Below are 20,027 nucleotides of genomic sequence, written 5' to 3' on the forward strand. Positions count from 1 at the left end.
TTGAGCGTTTTTCCATCATGACAAATCATTTACTTTTGAGAACTGCCAATGCATTTTTCCTTGCAAAATGAAGAAAAGTAGAAAATGGCACGAAGACTTGGTCATTGGTAAATTAGCTATCTTATTGTGTGTGCAAACTTGGTTGACTAAATAAAAATGCCCAATTGCCTCTCTTCTGCAGATTTTTAAATATTCAACTTCTCAAAGTTAGCATTAATTCTCTGGAGTATGATTCCATAGGTACTGGCACCTTGCCCAGGTGTCAAAATTAATGCAAGATATAACAGTAATTGGTGTGCTATTTTACTGCAGCTAAGCCCATATAGGCATAATATCTGGTCGTATTTTTTTTTTCTTCTTCTTTACCTTGGGGTGTTCAGATCAAACCTGGATTTTTACAAGTCCACAAGCATTGATTGCTTTTGTCTTCTTGCATTCCACCCTATATTTATCCTCATACAGGTGGGTTAACCTATTTAAAAGATAATGTGGTTGATGCCTCATCTACCAGGGGCACAGACAAGCCCAATGTAAGTAGCAAAAGTAGTGCATCATCTCACAATTGCTGGTCTCTACGAAGGAGAGAGGAAATTCCAAGTAACAAGCATATGGTCACAGTGATGGGATCCACCCTTTAAACTGGCAGTCCCAAGGATAGTATTTAATATGTGTCAATTTGAGTACCATGGATCTCGGGATGTGTGTATGTGACACATATAGTTTATTAAACAATAATTCTGCACCACAGAGGATGAAGGAAGGAGCAATGGATGTGATGTGCTTTGATTCTTATGCAAATACCATACTATACACTTTGTCATTTGTAACTTTTATACAATGGTTCTGTGCCTTAAGATAACAAAATCTTCTGAGCAAATTTGTTTGGGACTTTTAGGTGTAACTAGGATATTCACTGGGATACATGTGTTAGACTTTATACAAACCATGATGAACATGACTGAAATATGACTGAAAACATCCTAAAAAGTACTGATGTTACCTTCTAAACAAAGAATCATTCTGTTCACTAAGAGTGTGGGTAGATTAACCATGTTGAAACTAAATTATAATTTTGATTATAAATATGTAAAATCTCACCAGTGAAGTAGCCATCCCAAAGAAAATTTTGGAAGTTAATATCATCTAAATATATAATTAATGCCATAGTTCTGGATATCTAGTGCCAAAAATGGAGTTGAAACTTCTAAGCATTGGCAGATCATTTTATGGTTCCAAGTAATGGCAGCATGCCCTCAAAAACATGTTGTTCTTGGTGAGGTTCCAAACATTGGCAGTGTAGTGTTTTAGTCACAGACCCATATCCACACCTGTGAAGGGGAAGATGTGTGGCAAGACCTCTCCGATAATGATCATTTTCAAGGAAGAAGACAACTATCCCTGGCACCTGCTGCAGGGAATATGATTGCTGCCAAAAATATCCTCAGCCGCTGCCTCAATTACAATGTGAATTTTGTCATAGTTTTAGCACAGAAACAGGCCCTTCAGGCCAAACCCATCCATTCCAACCTAAATGCATTCCTCTGCTAGTCCCATTTAGAACCAAAGAACACTGCAGCACAGAAAACAGCATGTTTGACCCCTCTAGTCTGTGCTGACCATCATCTCCATAGTCCCACTGACCTGCTCCCATACCATAACCCTCCAGTCCTCTCACATCCATGTACCTATCCAATTCACTCTTAAAACACACAATCAAGCCCAACTTCACCACATCAGATGGCAGCTCACTCCAACTACCCTCTGAGTGAAAAACATCCCCCTAAGGTTCCCCCAAACCTCTTCCCCTTCAGCTTAAATCTATGATCTCTTGTATTTATCTCCCCCAATCTAAGTGGGAAAAACCTTTTCGCATCCACTCTATCTATACCTCTCATAATCTTGTAAACCTTGATCAAATCTCCCCTCATTCCTCTTCACTCCAAAGAATAAAGTCCTTTCCTGTCCAATCTTTCCCCGTAATTCAACCCCTGAAGACCTGGCATCATTCCAGCAAATCTTCTCTGCGCTCTTTCAATCTTATTGCTATCCTTCCTGTAGTTAGGTGGCCAGAACTGCAGACAATATTCCAAATTTGGCCTTAAACAACTTCAACGTAGCATCCCAACTCCTCTACCCAATGCTTTAATTTACAAAGGCTAAGATACCAAAAACCTTCTTTATAGCCCTGTCCACATTTGATGCCACCTTAAGGGAACAATGTATCTGGATCTAGATCTCTCTGCTCCTCTGCACTCCTTAGTGCCTTATCATTTACTGTACATCTCCTATCTTTGCCCTTTCAAATGCATCACCTCATACTTATCTGCATTAAACTTCATCTGCCACTTTCTGGCCCATTCTCCTAGCTGGTCCAGAACTCTCTGCAAGCTTTGATAACATTTCTTGCTGTCCACAGTACCTCATATCTTTGTATGATTAGCAAACTTGCTGATCCAATTCACAACATTATCATCCTGATCATTGATGTAGACAACCACTGTTGTTTAATCCATTCCTGCATAAAGCTTGGAGTTAACATGCAACATGAATAATTGGAAATTAAGTGTCAGGGCAATGCCACAGTCTTGCCTACTGGGGACCTGCTGGTTAGGATTATGGATTGCATGCCATGTTTAATGGATTAAACAACAATGGTTCTAACACGGATCCCTGAGGCACACCACTGGTCACAGGCCTCTAATCCAAGAAGCAACCATTCACTACCACCCTTTGCCTTCTCCCACACAGCCAATTACAAATCCAGTTTACCACCTCTCCTTGAATACCTTCTGAACTAACTTCCCATGTGGGGCTTTGTCAAAGGCTTTACTAAAGTCCATGTAGACAACATCCTCAACCTTTCCTTCATTCACCTCCCTGGAAACCTTGAAAAACTCCACTAGATTTGTTAAACATGACCTACCACACAAAAAGCCATACTGACTATCCTTAATCAGCTCATGACTGTCCAAATACCTATATATCCTGTCTCTCAGAACTCCTTCTAATATTTTACCTATTATTAAAGTCAGGCTCACCAGCCTATAATTGCATGGTTTATTTTTGGAGCCTTTTTTAAACAATGGGACAACATAAGCTACCCTCCAATCCTCTGGCACCTCACCCATGGCTAAGAACATTTTGAATATATCAGCCAGGGGCCCTGAAATTTCTACACTAGTGTCCCTCAAGGTTTGAAGCAATATCATATCTGGCCCAGGTGATTTATCTACCTTAATTCGCTGTCAGGCAGCAAGCACCTCTTTCTCCTTCATCTCCATCTGTTCCATGACTTTTCTGTTAATTTCCCTTCCTTCCTTATCCACTATGTCAGTTTCCTGAGTAAATACTGTTGCAAAATAACTATTTAAGATCTCCCCCATTTACCTGCATTTCTGTCCAAATGCCGTTTAAATGTTATGATTGAACTTACCTCTACCACTTCCTCTGGCAACTTATTTCATATGTCCACCAGCCGCTGTGTGGAAGGATATTTCAGGTGCCAATGTCCAATGCAACTGTCATATAAAATCTCAAACTCTTGTACTCTGTGCCCCATCTGATGAAAGCAAGTGTGCCACATGTCTTCTTCACCAACTTGTCTATCTGTGTCACCACTTTTAGGAAACTGCTATGGACCCATAGATCTCTCTGTTGTGCAACACTCCCCAGAGCCTTGTCATTCCCTACCCTGGTTTAACTTAGCAAATTACATCACTTCATACAGTTCTTGTCTCAGTAAAATTCCATCTGATATTCCTTTGTTCACTTTTACACTTGTTGAAGATTCTGTCATTAACCTCAAGCAACTTTCTTCACTGTCCACAACATCACCGATTTTAGTGTCACCCACAAACCTACCAATAGTGCTACCTCTGTTCTTATCCAGATCGTTAATATGTGTGACATGCAATCTTTAGGCAGTGTGGACATGACCTTTGCTCCAACTTCGAAGAAATCCAAGGAGAAGCACCATCTACTGTACATGGTCTTTTTGCAGCCTTGATAAGACATTTAACTCTTTCAATCAGGAGGGAGTGTTGCACACCCTCCTCAAATTCAAATCCCACAGAAATTTGTCCACTTCTTCAGAATATTGCACAGTAGCATGCAATCCATAATCCTAACCAGCAGGTCCCCAGTAGGCAAGACTGTGGCATTGCCCTGACACTTAATTTCCAATTATTCATGTTGCATGTTACCTCCAAGCTTTATGCAGGAATGGATTAAATTTACACAACTAATGAGAAGCTAATCAACTGATATTCCAGAACCCAGTGCCTGTTTCTGTGCCGCAAGACTGACTTTTTGAACCCATGTCATACCAAGTTCAGCAATTTATCTTCAGTAACCCAATATTTGCGCATATTCAGCCCTGTCAAAATCGTGGAAACAGATGAAAGGATAAGCCATCTGCTCAAAATCCACATGACTAAGTCCTTTACCAACTCACCTCTGCTCTCTATGGGAAAAGTAGACTATTTTCCATGTCTTGTGAGCAGCTCTTCAGCAACTCTAAACATCATTTTCAATTTGCCAGCACTGCTTTTGGCCGACTTGGGGGAGAAAAAAGAGTATTTAAGGATGAAGACTTCAAACCTGTCCCAAAATTTGTGGTCTACCAGGAAACAATGATTGCACCTCCAGCATGCACTGAGGCCTGGACTACCTAGTGTAGGCACTGCAAGGGACTGAAGATATAACCACTGTGAAATTTTCCAGATCCATTGGAAGGGTAACAGAACTCTGTTAGTGTCCTGCACAGGCCAACATCTCTGGCACCAAGGCCCTTACTTTAATCAGTTGTCACTGTAAGCATGCCCTGTAAACCCAAAGCAGGAACCTTGTTCCACATTACTTGCAGGAAGAGATTACAAGGCAAACAGAGAAAATATTCAAAAATGTGCCAAGTTTCCCAGGAAAAATTGCCACATACCCACTTGTTCCTGGGAGGCACTAGGTCAAAGTTCAGGAGAAGCATTTAGGAGGCACTGAGAACTGAAAATTTATCTACACAGAGAAGCTCAATGTAAGTGGCAAATGTAGTGCACCATCTCACAATTGCTGGCCTCTATGAAGGAGAGAGGAAATTCCAAGTAACAAGCAACAGTCCCAAACTGGCAGTCCCAAGGATAGTATTTAATATGTGTCAATTTGAGTACCATGGACCACAGGGGATGTGTGTATGTAACACATATGGATTATTAAACAATGCACTGTTAAAGAACACTAAATCTCGGAGGCATGAGGAATGTCTGGCCAAAAGTCTACATTTTTTGCCACTTTAGATTCCTTTTAAAGCTTGGAAAGTCCCATAAGAAAGTGTTACAAGGCATTTTCTATAGTTGCCCCGAGTATAGATTATTCCAGGCTGCCTCTGTGCATTTAAGTACACTGTACAATCCAGTGGACTCAGCAGTGGACTTCTGATTCAAGTCAACTTAAAATTACAACATTTTTAATGATCTTATGTTAAAATGAATTGGTATGAACTCTATCCTTTGTGCCTCCTAATTTATGTAATAAATATGATATAGAATGAAAATCTCTTGAAATGAAGTCTGTTTCAGGCAGGTTTTATTCAACCGTGATTCATAAACCAAAGGAAAATGAGGGATGCCACATTTGAAAGCTTCCCTGAAGGCACCTTGCTGATTGATGTTAACTGTGATGTTATCACAGTTTTCCAAGAGAATCATTAGCTTCCTTGGAGTGGGACATAAATCCATCTTTACACTTTGTCGCAGATCCAAGTGCTCTGCCAGGATAAAACCTGCTATATTGTCTGTGAATGCTTATTAACCATTTCAAGAGCATCCAAGACTACTATTGCACTTCCTTGATAAACCAGCCTACTTCTGGGGTACAACCAAACCATAATGGATGAGAACCTGATGACAGGCCACAGATTAAGTACATCCTGTTCATAGTTATTTTTTGTATGAGAAATGTATGCAAGTAATCAATACACTGCTATATCATTTTCTCGGGATAATGGCATTATGGAAATAAGGGGCGTAAATATGAAGTTATACTCTTTCATGGGAAAAATAAGGAAAGATGGTGTATTATGGGAAGTATTTATGTGCAAAGACACACTCGTTCATCAATCACTAAAATTTCAGCATATAAAAGGAAGGGTGTGGGATAAGAACACCGCTGGCAGGTGAATCAGGTTGGAGGGGGAAGATGTGGGAAAAAAAATCGTCAGAGGTAATGGAAGAGAGCTGAGAAAGATGCACTTTAATTGGAGGACAGTAGGTCATATAGTAGAGAGGGCGTCGGAGGGGAAAGAGGAGAAGGAATAAACCCAGAGAGATTTGGGAGATGTAAGGGTGGGGGTTGGAGGCTAATGGGGTTAGGGTTAGGGTTAAGAGTTAGGGTTAAGGAGGGGGTTTCCTGAAAAATGGAAAAGTTAATGTTGATGCCATCTGGTTAGTGATCACCAAGATATACTATAAAGTGCTTTTTCCTTCTTTTGGGAGTCGCCTCATCCTGGCAGTGCATAAGGCCATGGACAGACTTGTCAGAATGGGAAGCGGAATTAAAGTGGAGATCTTGGGCATTGGGTGGACAGAGCGAAGGTGTTCCTCAAAGCCGATCTGTAGAAGACTACCATATGCAATAATTGACCTTTATGGATTCTTGGGTAAAGTGTTACCTCACTTGGAAGGAGAGTTTGGGACCTTGAATGGTGATGAGGGAGGAGGTATAGATACAGGTGTAGTATTTGATTTGATAGGTTGCAGGGATAAAAGTGCCAGGGGCTGATTAATGGAAAGAGACAAGTGAGTCACACGAGAGAGTGATCCTTATGGAAAGGAGGGGAAGGAAGGTTTGGTGGAGGGATCCCATTGGAGATGAGGTAAATGTAGAAAATAAGATGTTGGATACAAAGGTTAGTTGCTGCATTGATAGCAGAGGAAGGGAAGCCATGTTTACTGGGCGACACGGTTTACGTCACAGCGCATTGCTATTACTGCTCCATTGACCCGGGTTCAAATCTAGCGCTATCTGTAAGGAATTTGTACATCCTTCCCGTGTCTGCGAGGGTTTTCTCCCATCTTTTAAAATATTTACAGGGGTTGTAGGTTAATTGGGGTATTTGGAAAGCAGGGGCTCGTTGGACTGAATGACTTGTTACCATGCTGTATGTCTAAATTTTTTTAAATTACAATTTAAAATCGATGAAGGATGACATCTTGAATTTCCTCGAATGTAAAGCGTCATCGTGGTAACTGCCATCCATTGAATAGTTTTATGCCTTACCAAATTAAAAGCAAGGATTGAAGAAGATGAGGAATAATAAAAAACCCAAAGTAAAAAGTATAAGCAGGAAAAAAACCATCACAAATACAGGTGACTTAATGGAAAACAAAGTACAGCAAAACCCGACTGAAATGTTAATAAGATCTGCAAAAAGGGAGCATGTGAATTAATATTTTTTATGATATAGAGGAAAAGAACCTGGACAAGAGCAGTAGGATGAAATTGCAAATGAAAAGTAAGTGACAATTCGATAAAAAATTACTTCACATGGATATTTACTTTTTTTTAAATTTAATTAAAGATTTGTTTTCTCTCCTGCATTTTCTGTCTTTATGGGACATGGCGTCTCATTATGAAGGTGTGATTTTGGGGAGTAGTTCCAGGTGGTATATATTCTTGGTGGTAAGCAAGTCAGTGGTATCTCTCAGACTGGACATATCCAGGACTGGTGATGGAGGAGTCTGGGATTTTGGCTAATATGTATAATTTTATAAGGTAGATCCATGGTGTCATTTGTCACATCTGTGGAATACCTCCTCCAGTTTAGTGAGGGTGATTTTTGGAGGGCCATTAGAGTTGGCTTGTTGAGATCTGGTGCTTTGATTGATGCTGAGTTACTATCCTGTTTTATTTTGTATAAACTGAGTTGCCTGCTGTGCCACTTCAGAGAGAATTTGAGTGTCATCACATGGTGTGTGGTTATTTACATGCTGCACTCATCAAGCAGCCATAAAGTGAATAATCTGCTTTTAGAAATCATTTGAATTGAGAATATTAGTTCAGATGACAAAAAGTCTGATTATAGATAATTTGATGCTATCTGCAAAATACGTATGATTAATTGAAAAATGTTGCAATTTTTAGAAATAGCATTCCTCGCAATAAAGCAGTCTTGGAAATTCGCTGTTCTATCAGTCTAACTTGCATAGCAATTCCATATTTTGTTACTCAAATCTTTAATTTTCTGATCCATTGCTCAGCAAGTGAGCCAAGTCAACACTGAATGATTTTGCTCTAATAGTTTCAGTCACATTTTTTAAATGTTCTGGTTTCATTAAATTGAAGTGAAATCTAGATCCCATTTCTGCATGGTGCATTGTTTCTAATTTGATTTCCCTGAGACGGCTGTAAATTATGGGCAAGCTCAAAAATTCTACAATATTTTTCTTTGTCACATTGTGACTTTTTAAAAAGATTGGCATGTCCTTCCTCACAGGCTGAGGGTGAGATGAATGTTTCATGGTGTGTGTTACTGATAAAATGAAATGGTTCAGTTACCCTGCTGGTGAAGAAGTTTGTTTCATTGTTTTAAATATGATCTGATTGTAGTGAATCAACAAATACGAGAGGGTATTGCTGCAGTTGATTATCTTGCCCAGCAGTTGTTTCAGTTTGACCCAGAATATGAGGTAAGCTAACGGCTGTATAGTTTGTGAGAAGGAAAGGAAGCTTGTTGAGATGATTAGATTACCACTCGCTCGTATCATACAGGAAATGCTGTGCAGCAGGTTGCAGATCACTTCAGCTCTCACTTGTTAGTTCCGTTAAATTGAACTGTCAAGTAGACAGAGCCTGTTCGTGACTTACAACTTGTAGATCCAGTGAGTTCAGGCCACACTGGAAATGTTATGAGCATTGAATCATGTGGGATTTTTTCTCCAAGGTTAACCTTAAATTAGTTTCCTTGTAAGATTCAAGGTATATGACAATGTCTTCCAAAGATATTTGTACTGGACCTCTGTGAGAGTTGGAGGTTTATAAATTGTCGAAAAGTTTGTTTCAGTGTTTTCTTTTTTGCGTTGCAGAGGAAAAGATATTTCTCTGCTCCAATGGGGATAAAATAACCAGATAAGAAAAATGAACATTATGGAGCAACACATGTGAATGATTTAGGCTTGTTTGGATTTTTTTTTAATTTGTGTATTGCGAAATCATTAATAATGCTATTTTGTAGCCTGAACAGCTGATTTGGGATATCCTGAGTGATAAGTCCCTTTTACACAGCCACTTCAATGTGGGAATATTGTGCCTTTATTGCGCTATGCCTTCTGTATAAAGGGTACAAACACAAATTGGGGGGGGGGGGGTTATTCCAGTCCCACCTTTAACCCAGCAGCAGAAGTAGTCACAGCGCCAAATCAACGTCTGTGTGAAAAGGACGATCTGGCATCCCGGGATTACATCGGGAAAGGAATGTGATGTTTTGATGATGTGTGCAACCTATCAATGGGAAATTAAAAAATATAAAAGCAGGAAGAAGCAGTCAGCAGCTAATGTCTGCGGATTGGGGAGACAAAGAGGTCTGAGAGCTCCTTACCCTCCAAGCAGAGGACGAAATAAGGCGACATATAACTGGGACGGTAAAGGATGGCTCGATATTAAAAAGGCTGGCACAGCATCTTAGAGACCGTGGCTTTGCTCTGGACAAGGTGCAGGTAACAAGCAAATTGAAGAGCTTGCGATTTTAAAAAAAAGTCATGTGAACAACCATAATGGCAGGAGTGGTAGAGGGCATTTGGACTGGCCATATTTCGATCTGTGCTATTCCATTTGGGACACAACCCAATCTGCAAACCTGGTTGCTCTTCTGAACAACATGGAGGATCCAACTTCCCTTGAGACCATTCCAGCTACGTCTCCCTCCTCCAGCACCAGTGATGATGCCGAAGTCCATAGTGGTATGGACACGGAGGCCAGCAATAAAAATGGTGAATCTGAACCTCATGCTTAACCAGGTAAAAGATTTTTTTTTAATGATAAACCTTTTTTTCCATCTGTTTTTGTGAGTGTGTTTGCCCATAAAGACCCATCATGCTAATGTCACTTGTGTTCTATTATTCTCTAGGATGCCTGTCACGGCAGAAAAGAGAAAGAAATAAAAGCCCAGGTGATGACAAAGGAAATGAGAGACTTGTTACTGGCCTTGGATTGTGAAGATGTGGAGAGGGAACGCCTCCTATTGGAAATGCTTAGGGCCCACGAAGAGCAGCTGAGGAGAGAGGCGCAGGGGGTGGAGATGGCAGCGCGGGAGGCCTATAGACAAGAGCAGATTAAATGAATAGGCTCAACAACTTGTTTAAGGACATTCAGCTTGAGATGCAGAATCAGGCATCCCTTATGTGGGACCTGATTGCACTCATGGCAGCTCCTGTACCACACCACCCTGCTCCCGCTCCACAGCACCAAACTCCCACATGACACTATTGTGCTTCTACACTCCAGAAGCAGTATTATTCTCTGCATCACAGCAAATTGACAGCATCCACCACACGGGTGAGACATAACAAGTCATTTCGACCACCTTCTTCCTCCTCCTCCTCCTTCCAGCTGCTAGAATGATTTAACAGTTGCCCATACCGTGATGTGCCTTAGTACTTTTGCACATAGTCATTGGTGTTTTGTTTTGTCTGCACAGTTGTAAATAGTTATATGGCATTAAATTCACCCTTTTTATTGTTATTTACATGTTTCCTGTACACTACAATTCTCTGACATGCGCAATATACATTTACTGAAGGTTGTTATTTGTTTGCTTAAATTGCTTCACGGATCGCCTGGTGACCGTGTGCATGTGCACCCTGATAAGCAACTCCATCAGGCTCAGGGAGATCTGGTAGTTCAGTATTTCATTCTGGCAAGAAGTGTTCCTTGTTGATTTCACATATATTGTGTAGAACACAACAGGCAACAACAACGTCTGATACAAAAGTGGGACAAATATCAAGTTGCTTGGCCGGGCACCACCAGCGACCTTTGAGACATCCGAAAGCATTTTCTACCACCAACCTTGCCGAGCTCAAATGGTAGTTAAAGCTTCGCTGCTGTTCATAGAGTGCATGGTGGTTAGTGAACCCCTTCATCAGCCACTTCCTCAGGGGGTAAGCTGGGTCTCCGATTAGATGCACAGGGATTTCCACTCTGTTAACAGTTTTGGATTTCTGTGAGCAAAGCAATGTAGATGTACAAGTACTTTATCCAACCTCTTAGATCACAATCAGTTCACTAATGTTTTCCAGTGGCTGTTTTACAATAAAAGGATTGAAGCTGACCCTTGGACTTGCCATAAGTTTTATTTGAAGTACACTCAGTCAGCCATCCCTTCAGTTTATACATATATACATATTTTACTGTGATTGTATCTATATGACAAATAAACACGATCGATTAATCCACACATACATTACTGTACAGTGGGGTATATAAACTTACTTCATGTGGGAAACGGTATTCGCCTTGATCTTTGGCCTTTCTGTAGATGGGTGAGTTGGCTAAAACTCTAGCATCATGGGTGCAACCAGGCCAACCCATGTACACATCTGTTACGCTGGAACAACAAAAATACTGTGTATAGATTGACATATGAAGCACATTAATTTTTAAAAACAAATAATTGTAACTCAGGCCACGATCCTGACCAACAGTTGTAGTCAACAACAGCTTGAAGAACAATGGAGTGTCACCCTTTCTGATTGTAGTAGGCTGATGCATCATTGTGGGGGAGAGGTGATGATGGGAAAATGTGTGCTTCAGCACACGTTGGATAGCCCCCATTCTGAAAATCCGTCCATTGTCTCCTGAAGATCACACAAAGCATTTGAAAAGAACCCTCTTCAATGTTCCAGTAATTTGGCATACCAACACACACATACACACACAGTGATGACACCGACACCAAAAATGCAACTTATGGATCAATATTCGTCTGGGGTAGCAGCCACCGCAAAGCACAGTGAGTCTAAGCCGAGTTACAGAAGCTGTCGCCAATTCTTGCACCTCAGATCTGGCTCAATGAGTTCCAATACAAAGTCAAAAGTATTCTGAGACATACAAATATGACTCCACCATTCATCTTTATCAAAATTGTCGAGGACGTTACCCCAGAACACAGTCCTGTGTGGTCTCTCTCTCTCCTCCACATTCTTCTATCTGAGACCAATGCAAATTGATTCAAAAGAAGAAAACGTCTCCGTCTACAGCATCTAAAGTCTGCGCACACTTCTGCCTCAAACTGCTCTCTGCTTCTCTTCAAATTCTCCTCCAATGTACTTCTGATCGCACGAACACGTTGCTCACATAAATCTGCCCATCAAAGCATCAAAAAGTTGAAAATTGGGGCGCAGAAAATTTGCTTGTGTTTGAAGAGCGGCATAAGTGTTCATGGTTAGCATAAGCACACCAAGTTCAATCGCCATTATTGTGTAGAAAGCAATGTCTGACACATATGTTATACATCATATTAGACGCCGACGCTGTTGTGTAACACGTCCCACCTCTTTTGCTCCCGGACTGCCAGCAAGCTGTGTAAAATGACACACTGGCCTGGCATTATGCCGGTGTTGTTTGGTTTAGTCTTCTTTATAGCAATATTGTGGGACTTTTGTGTAAAAAGTCGAATAAGCTGTCATGACGGCTGTTTTTCAATATGACACTTTTTTACACCTTAATTCCAATAAAGATGTGAAAAAGCTTTTTAACAAGTTATCAAATTTTAATTTGCAGTTTTCATTTTGTCATCTTGTTAAGAAACACTGAAGCAAGTAAGCCATTAATTAAAAATGCAGCTTTATTTCATGATCATTTATCTGTAAAAAAAAAATGTTTTTCTTATAATGTATTTAATGATGGTTACACCATTACTAGAATTTAGATTGTGGGCCGTCTGATTATCTGTAAAATTTGTCTTAAGTTTCACGTGGTTCATTGAGGAGCAGAAAGGTATGGTCAGCTGCAATTGACTATTAAAGTCAGCTGTTTTTGGCTGTCAGTTTGAGACCTTTGGGAATTAAAAAAGATTTTGACTTTCAATATTATTATTGCCTTCTATCACAGGCACACTTCTCTACCACCAAAAGATGGAATTCTCAGCTTGTTTCATGCACCCCATGTAAACTACTACATTTTACCCAATCAGAGAGCATTGAAGAATCATCAATTCTGGCAGCTGACTTCATGACCTTCCTGTTGAGAGTCAAGCTTCTCAAATTGAATCTTTTTCAGGCTGACCAGCATGTTTAGCTTCAGGCTTCTAAAAAATGATCGTCTAATCGTTTGACCAGTCCTTCATTCATTTGTTGATTCCCTCATCCCCAAAATTAACCTCTGCAGCCCTGAAGGAGGTTTGAACTTCAGAGTTTACTCTTAAGGGCAGCATTAATGCTGACAGGGTTACTTGCATTTCTGCAAACTCCCATGGTCAGTTATTTTTCTGAAAGGGGATAGAGGTTTGTGAGTAGAGAGTCGCATATGAATATGTCTTTGTAGAGAAAAGTATAAAACATCTCAGCATTGTTCAAAGATAATTTTTCATTTGTGTCTTAAATTTTACCAACATAATTCAAGATATTTTTTATAATGGATATTAAAAGCTGCATTTAAATTTACATAGGGAGAAAACATGGAGAAAACAAAGCAGAATTTTACTAGTATAACCATCTGGAAGAGATATTTACTGGTGCCTTGTTTACGTCTTCAATAGGACTCTATTTTAAGTTGAGTGATTTCATCAATTATGAACAAAAATATTGAGATTTAAATTGACCCAGAGTCTTCAACAGATGTGCAAGCATCTAATCTGGCCTGCCTATCAGAGTAACGTATATGATATGTGTTGTGATTTTGATTCAGTTGCTGCTTATTCTAAGGTTTTGCTCTCCTGAAGGATACAATATGCGAGAAACAGACCACACTCTAGTACTCACCAGGATACTAGTTAATACCTGTAGAATTATGAGCTGGTTTTTCTTGACCACAATGGAAGGATTGCTCCTCAATGCTTATTTATAACAATCTTGGAAACACAATTGTTCACCTAACTGCCTAGTTTGTGAAACTTATGACCTGTACCAATGATGCTAATCATCTGTACTGTTATAAGAGCAGTTTGTTTTAACTGAGCACGATTATTATTGTGTCCTCAAGTTAACCCATAAATTGGACACTACATAGTTTCAAGTCTGTTTCATGAAGTCAATTGTGAGCTAGACTGGCATAGCTTCACTATAGAAGCAAATCAATGGGTAGTAGAGAAACTAGATTGATATGGCGTGACTACATCATTTGGGGCATCATAAACATAAGAGCGAAATGTTGCTTTGATTGTACTTCAGCATTTATTTAAGCCTCAAGTTGTACAGCATCTGCAAATGGCCTGGGTAGTTCTGAATCTTTGATCACCCTCATCAGTGCTGTTCCTTCTGGATCTGGTTTATATGTTGAAATTGAACCATATACTTTTAAACAAGAGAAAAGTACTCATTGAAATCCCCTGTAAACCTTCTTTGAATATTAGCAGTTAAATCATCTCAGATTGTTTGTCTTTCATATTACATTATTTATACTGGAAATTTCTAAGTAAAGTTTGCTAAGGAGTGGAGGATTGCAGTAGAATGGGAAAAGTCTTGTAAATGGAGCAAAGTTGCTCTCATACTTTGGCTTAAGGAAATGTTCTAGCACAGGTGGTGATTTTAGGCAGTATTCTGTTCATATTTTTATATCCTCATTAAATTTCAACTAATGTTACTAATATCACAGTTTACAAAAGAAAAAGTGATTTTAAAAACTCTTTCCCAGGGTGTGTTTTTTTTTGGGGGGGAGCTAAAACTAGAGGGCATGGGTTTAAGATGAGATAGTAAAGCTATAAAGGAGACGAAAGGCAACATTTTTACACAGAGAGTGGTGGGCTTATTGAAACAAACTACCAGAGAAAGTGATAGAAGGAAGTATGATTATAACACTTACAAAACATTTGGACAGCTGCATGAATAGAAAAGGTTTGGAGGGATATGGGCGAAATGCAGGCAATTGGGATTGACTCTTTGGTCGGCATGGATGAGATGGGCCATAGGACCTGTTTCCATGCTGTATGACTTAATAACCCTGCCTGCCTTCAAAATTCAGATCCTCCACCAAAATTACTATTTGTTTCTTAAAAATCTTGAGGTTTTTTTCTGGTATCCAGATTGAAGTAACAATTTTTGTACAGTGATACCATTCATTTCAAATCAGTTGTTATTTCAAGTACAAGAACATTTCAGTTCAGTTTGAATTTCTTATGACATGCCTAGTTTCATTTGTAGAGCAGGATCACATTGCATGGAACAGTACCACTCAAGAACAAGCCCTTCAGCCCACGTGTCTGTGCTAAACATTATATCGAAATTAAACTAAAACTCTGCTGCTTGCCGACCGCTACAAAGAAACACACACACAGTGTGGCAGGTTAAGCTCACTCCTTTATTTGTGCTGGAAAGGCTGCTTTTATACTGTTCAAGTTCCCGCCATTTTTGCTGATTGACTGAGTCAGCCCTTCTTCCCCAGCTTGTTTCTGCTGAGTTAGCTTGGCTGCTTGACCAACGGCATTTTAGGGCTGTTGGTCTGATGCTGCCCCAGCTTCTACTCCTGCTGGTTTGTTGTTCTGGGAGTCGCTTTAGCGATCTCTGTCCACATCTGCTGCCGTGCGATGTGCCAGCCAGATCTCCGCAATTGCAGGCTGCCACAGATATAGCTTCATTCCGTTCATATTTTGTGTACATCTCTCTTTTTCTTTGGCTTGGCTTTGTGGATGAAGATTTATGGAGGGGTAATGTCCACGTCAGCTGCAGGCTCGTTTGTGGCTGACAAGTCTGATGCGGGACAGGCAGACACGGTTACAGCGGTTGCAAGGGAAAATTGGTTGGTTGGGGTTGGGTGTTGGGTTTTTCCTCCTTTGTCTTTTGTCAGTGCTCTGCGGTCTTCTTCAAAGGAGGTTGCTGCCTGCCGAACTGTGAGGCACCAAGATGCATGGTTTGAGGCGATATCAGCCCACTGGCGGTGGTCAATGTGGCAGGCACCAAGAGATTTCTTTAGGCAGTCCTTGTACCTCTTCTTTGGTGCACCTCTGTCACGGTGACCAGTGGAGAGCTCGCTATATAACACGATCTTGGGAAGGCGATGGTCCTCCATTCTGGAGACGTGACCTACCCAGCGCAGTTGGATCTTCAGCAGCGTGAATTCGATGCTGTCGGCCTCTGCCATCTCGAGTACTTCGATGTTAGGGATGAAGTCGCTCCAATGAATGTTGAGGATGTAGCTTCTTAAATGCTACTGTTGTATCTGCTTCCACCACTTCTCCTGGCAACCTGTTCCAGGCACCTTCCCATCTCTGTGTGTAAAAAAAATGCCTTGCACATCTCCTTTAAGTTCTTCCCCCCCACACACCCACTCATGTATGAATGACACTTTTGCCCGAAGTCAAAGACACTGACTGTCTATCCTATCAATGTGTTTAATGGCTCATAAGATTTTTTTTTTATTAAGTTCTTTTAGGTCACCCAGCCTCAAGGGAAAGCAACCCAAATTTGTTTAGCCTCTCCCCATAATTCATATCCTACAAACCAGACAACATACTGGTAAACCTTTTCCGTATCCTGTTCAAAGTCTCCACATCCTTTCTGTATGGGGCAATCAGAATTTCACACAGTTTCCCAAGTGTGACCCGCCCAAAGTTTTATTCTGCTGCAAAGTGACTTACTTTTGTACTCCATGTCCTGCCCGAATGGAGAAGGGAAAATTGTCATTTGCCTTCTTTATCATCCTATCTACTTATGTGGCTACTTTCAGGAAGCTATGGATCTCAAGCTCCAAATTCCACTGCATATCAATGCTAAGAAATGTCCTGCTGTTTGATCAATCAAAAAGTAATAAACTTAAACTTTATTAACTATTTACTTTCCCTTTTTATTTGCTCTCCCAAGTGCAACACATCACACTGATCAGTATTAAACTCTGCCATTTTTCTGCCCACATCTGTAACTGGTCTCTATTTTCTTGTATTGCTGTTAACTCTAATCTTTGCATCTTCTCCAAACCCTCAAGCCCACCCACTGAGTTTTTCTTTTAAATCTTTACATACAGTGCCCTCCATAATGCTTGGGACAAAGACACTATTTCCCTTTATTTGATCCTGTGCTCCACAGTTTTAAATTTTCAGGCAATTTAGTGCACATTCCAGAATTTAGTCAAGATTATTTGTTTACACATGACTTCATGAACAGAAATACAGAGGCTACACTGCAAGATGCAAACAATGGCAAAGGTGATATGCTTTAGATCTTGGGTAATTTCTTTATGCCTCCACACTTTGCTCTTGCCATCACTCTGATACAGGTTGATCTTGTCTCATCTGTCCACAGACTGTTTTCCAGAATTCTTCAGGCTCTTTTCAATACTTATTGGCAAACTGTAATTTGGCCATTCTGTTTCTGTGGCAAACTAGTGGTTTATATTTTGTTCTGTAGCCTCTATATTTCTTTTCCTGAAATTTGCGGACAGCAGTCATTGACATTTCATACCTGTCTCCTGAAGAGTGCTTTTAATCTATTGGATGTACATTTGGGGATTTTTCTTCATTATGATGAGAATTCTTCTGTCATCAGCTATGGAGTTCTTTCTTGCAATTCCAGTCAGTCCCTTTGTGATTACTGAGCTCACCACGATGCTCATTCTTTGTAATAATGTTCCAAACTGTTGATTTTAGTAATCCTAAGGTTTGGGCAATGTCTCTTAGTTTATCAGCATGTTTATCAGCTTCATAATGGCTTCTTTGACTTTCATTGGTACAACTCTGGTCCTCGTGTTGAAAAATGGCAACTACATACTCCAAAGGTGATCAAAGTTTTGAAGCAAGCCTAGCTCTCTTATACCTGCACCAATGAAGCAATTAAACATACCCGAGTACTCACAAACACCTGTGAAGCCAAATGTCCAAAACATTATGGTTCCCTGAAATGAGTGGACTATGGATTAAAAAATGCTGTAATTTCTATATGGTCAAACCAGAATGTATACAAATAACCATGAATATAATCTGGAATGTGCAATTTAATTATTTGTGAATTGTTTGATTACTAATTTAAAACTGTGGGACACAGAGACAAATAAAGGAAATGTGTGTCTTTGTCCCAAACATTATGGAGGGCACTATATATCATGAACAACAATCCATGTGGAACACCACTGGTCACAGACCTCATGCCAGAATAACATCCTTCTACCACTGTCCTGTCATCTATGGGCCAGCCAATTCCGTATTGAAACTGTCAATTCACTGTGGATCCCATGGGATTTTGTATAATTTCTTCAATTTCCTGTATTTCGGATTTCAGATTTATTGTCAGATTACATACATGACATCATATACAACCCTGAGATTCTTATTTCTGTGGGTGTGGCAGAATTACTTATTGGCAGTGCAAAAAACATACATAGCATATACATGTAAACAAATAAAGAACTGTAAACTGATAAGAAATGTAAACAAACTGCAATACAGAGAGAATAAAAAAGAAAATCAATAAAATGCACAAGTAAGAGTCCTTAAATTAGTCTCTGATTGAGTTTGTCATTGAGGAGTCTGATGGTGGAAGGGTAGCAGCTGCTCCTGGTCGTACGAGTCTTGTGGCACCTATACCTCTTCCCTGATGGCAGCAACGAGAACATACCATGTGCTGTGTGGTGTGGGTCTTCGATGATTTGATTGCTGCTGCTCTCTGACGGCAGTGTTCCTTGTAAATGTGCTCGATAGTGGGGTGGGTTTGGCCTGTGATGTCCTGGGCTGTGTCCACTGCCTTTTGGATACCTTTACGCTCGAGGGTATTGTTGTCTCCATACCAGACCGTGATGAAGCCAGTCAGCAGACTTTCCATCACACCTCTGTAGAAATTTACCAGGGTTTCTGGTATCATACGAAATCTTCGAACTCCTGAGGAATATGAGAGGCGCTGATGTGATTTCTTTACGATGCCATTGGTGTTTTTATTTCCATACATAACAGACATTTATTGTGATACAGTTGAGGAATTAGTTCTCTCCTGATATGTTGGTGTCAGGTGATGAGCTGCTATCAAAGTTAAAGAAAATAAAACTAATGTAAAATCCATTCATAGATTAGCTGCCATAAAGTGACTACACTCTGCTCTAACATTGCACAGCTTGTTTTATACAATAATCGATCGTAACTGCACCAACCAGAAAGCCACATTCTTGGAAGCTATGTGGCATTAATTTTGTCAATCCACTACACATCCCTACTGGTAAGGAATATTGAGGCAACTCGTACTTGCATTTTCTTTTATAATCTGTATCCTGCATCATGTGTACACAAGATAGCTGCGAGCTAGAAATGAAATACTTTATACTCTGCTTCTTGAACGAAATAATTTGTTAAACCTATCCATTTGCCTTTACCTTCAAGTTACTAAAAAGTGCAATCTTCTGAACTTGAAGCTGAAAACTTTGTCAAAATTACACCAGAGTTGTTCCTGTACATACATAGCTAATGGTTCGTTCATGAAGCCTTCATTATACCAACACTGTTGCTGTCATTACAGCTGTCCCAGTTTGTAAGGGGATTCCTACTGATGTAAGTCATGCAGTTGTGAATGAGATTTGTTAAATTAATATGATACTTTGCCCAAGCTAATATTCTTCTTTCAGCCACTTCAACAATGCACTGAACCACAGTGCCATCTCCAGACAAGTTTGCAGATGGTCATTTCTAAAATGTTCTTCCTCGATTTGTTATCCTTGTCCATCTATAAAATGGTTTGCAAAATTCTTAGGTGAGAAACTTGGCTCTCAGGGTATTTGAAGAAGTTTGCTCCGTAACTTGAATGGGCTTACATTGTGCAACTGAAAGTCAAGCTTCTTATGAATTGTCTTGTGATGACTTTGTGCCTTTTATTTTAAAACTTGTTCTACACAGAAGCTCTTTGTCTTTCATC

The 20,027-nt window shown here is 40.1% G+C and overlaps 1 protein-coding gene across 6 annotated transcripts in view; it reads left to right on the plus strand.

The window, feature by feature from the left end:
- The window catches only part of LOC138760684 (AT-rich interactive domain-containing protein 1B-like), a 521,279-nt gene that overhangs the window by 431,081 nt on the left and 70,171 nt on the right, over positions 1-20,027 (plus strand). The gene's annotated exons all lie outside the window — the stretch shown is intronic.

The sequence above is a fragment of the Narcine bancroftii genome, chromosome 4, assembly GCF_036971445.1.
Source record: "Narcine bancroftii isolate sNarBan1 chromosome 4, sNarBan1.hap1, whole genome shotgun sequence".
Taxonomy (NCBI): Eukaryota; Metazoa; Chordata; class Chondrichthyes; order Torpediniformes; family Narcinidae; genus Narcine; species Narcine bancroftii.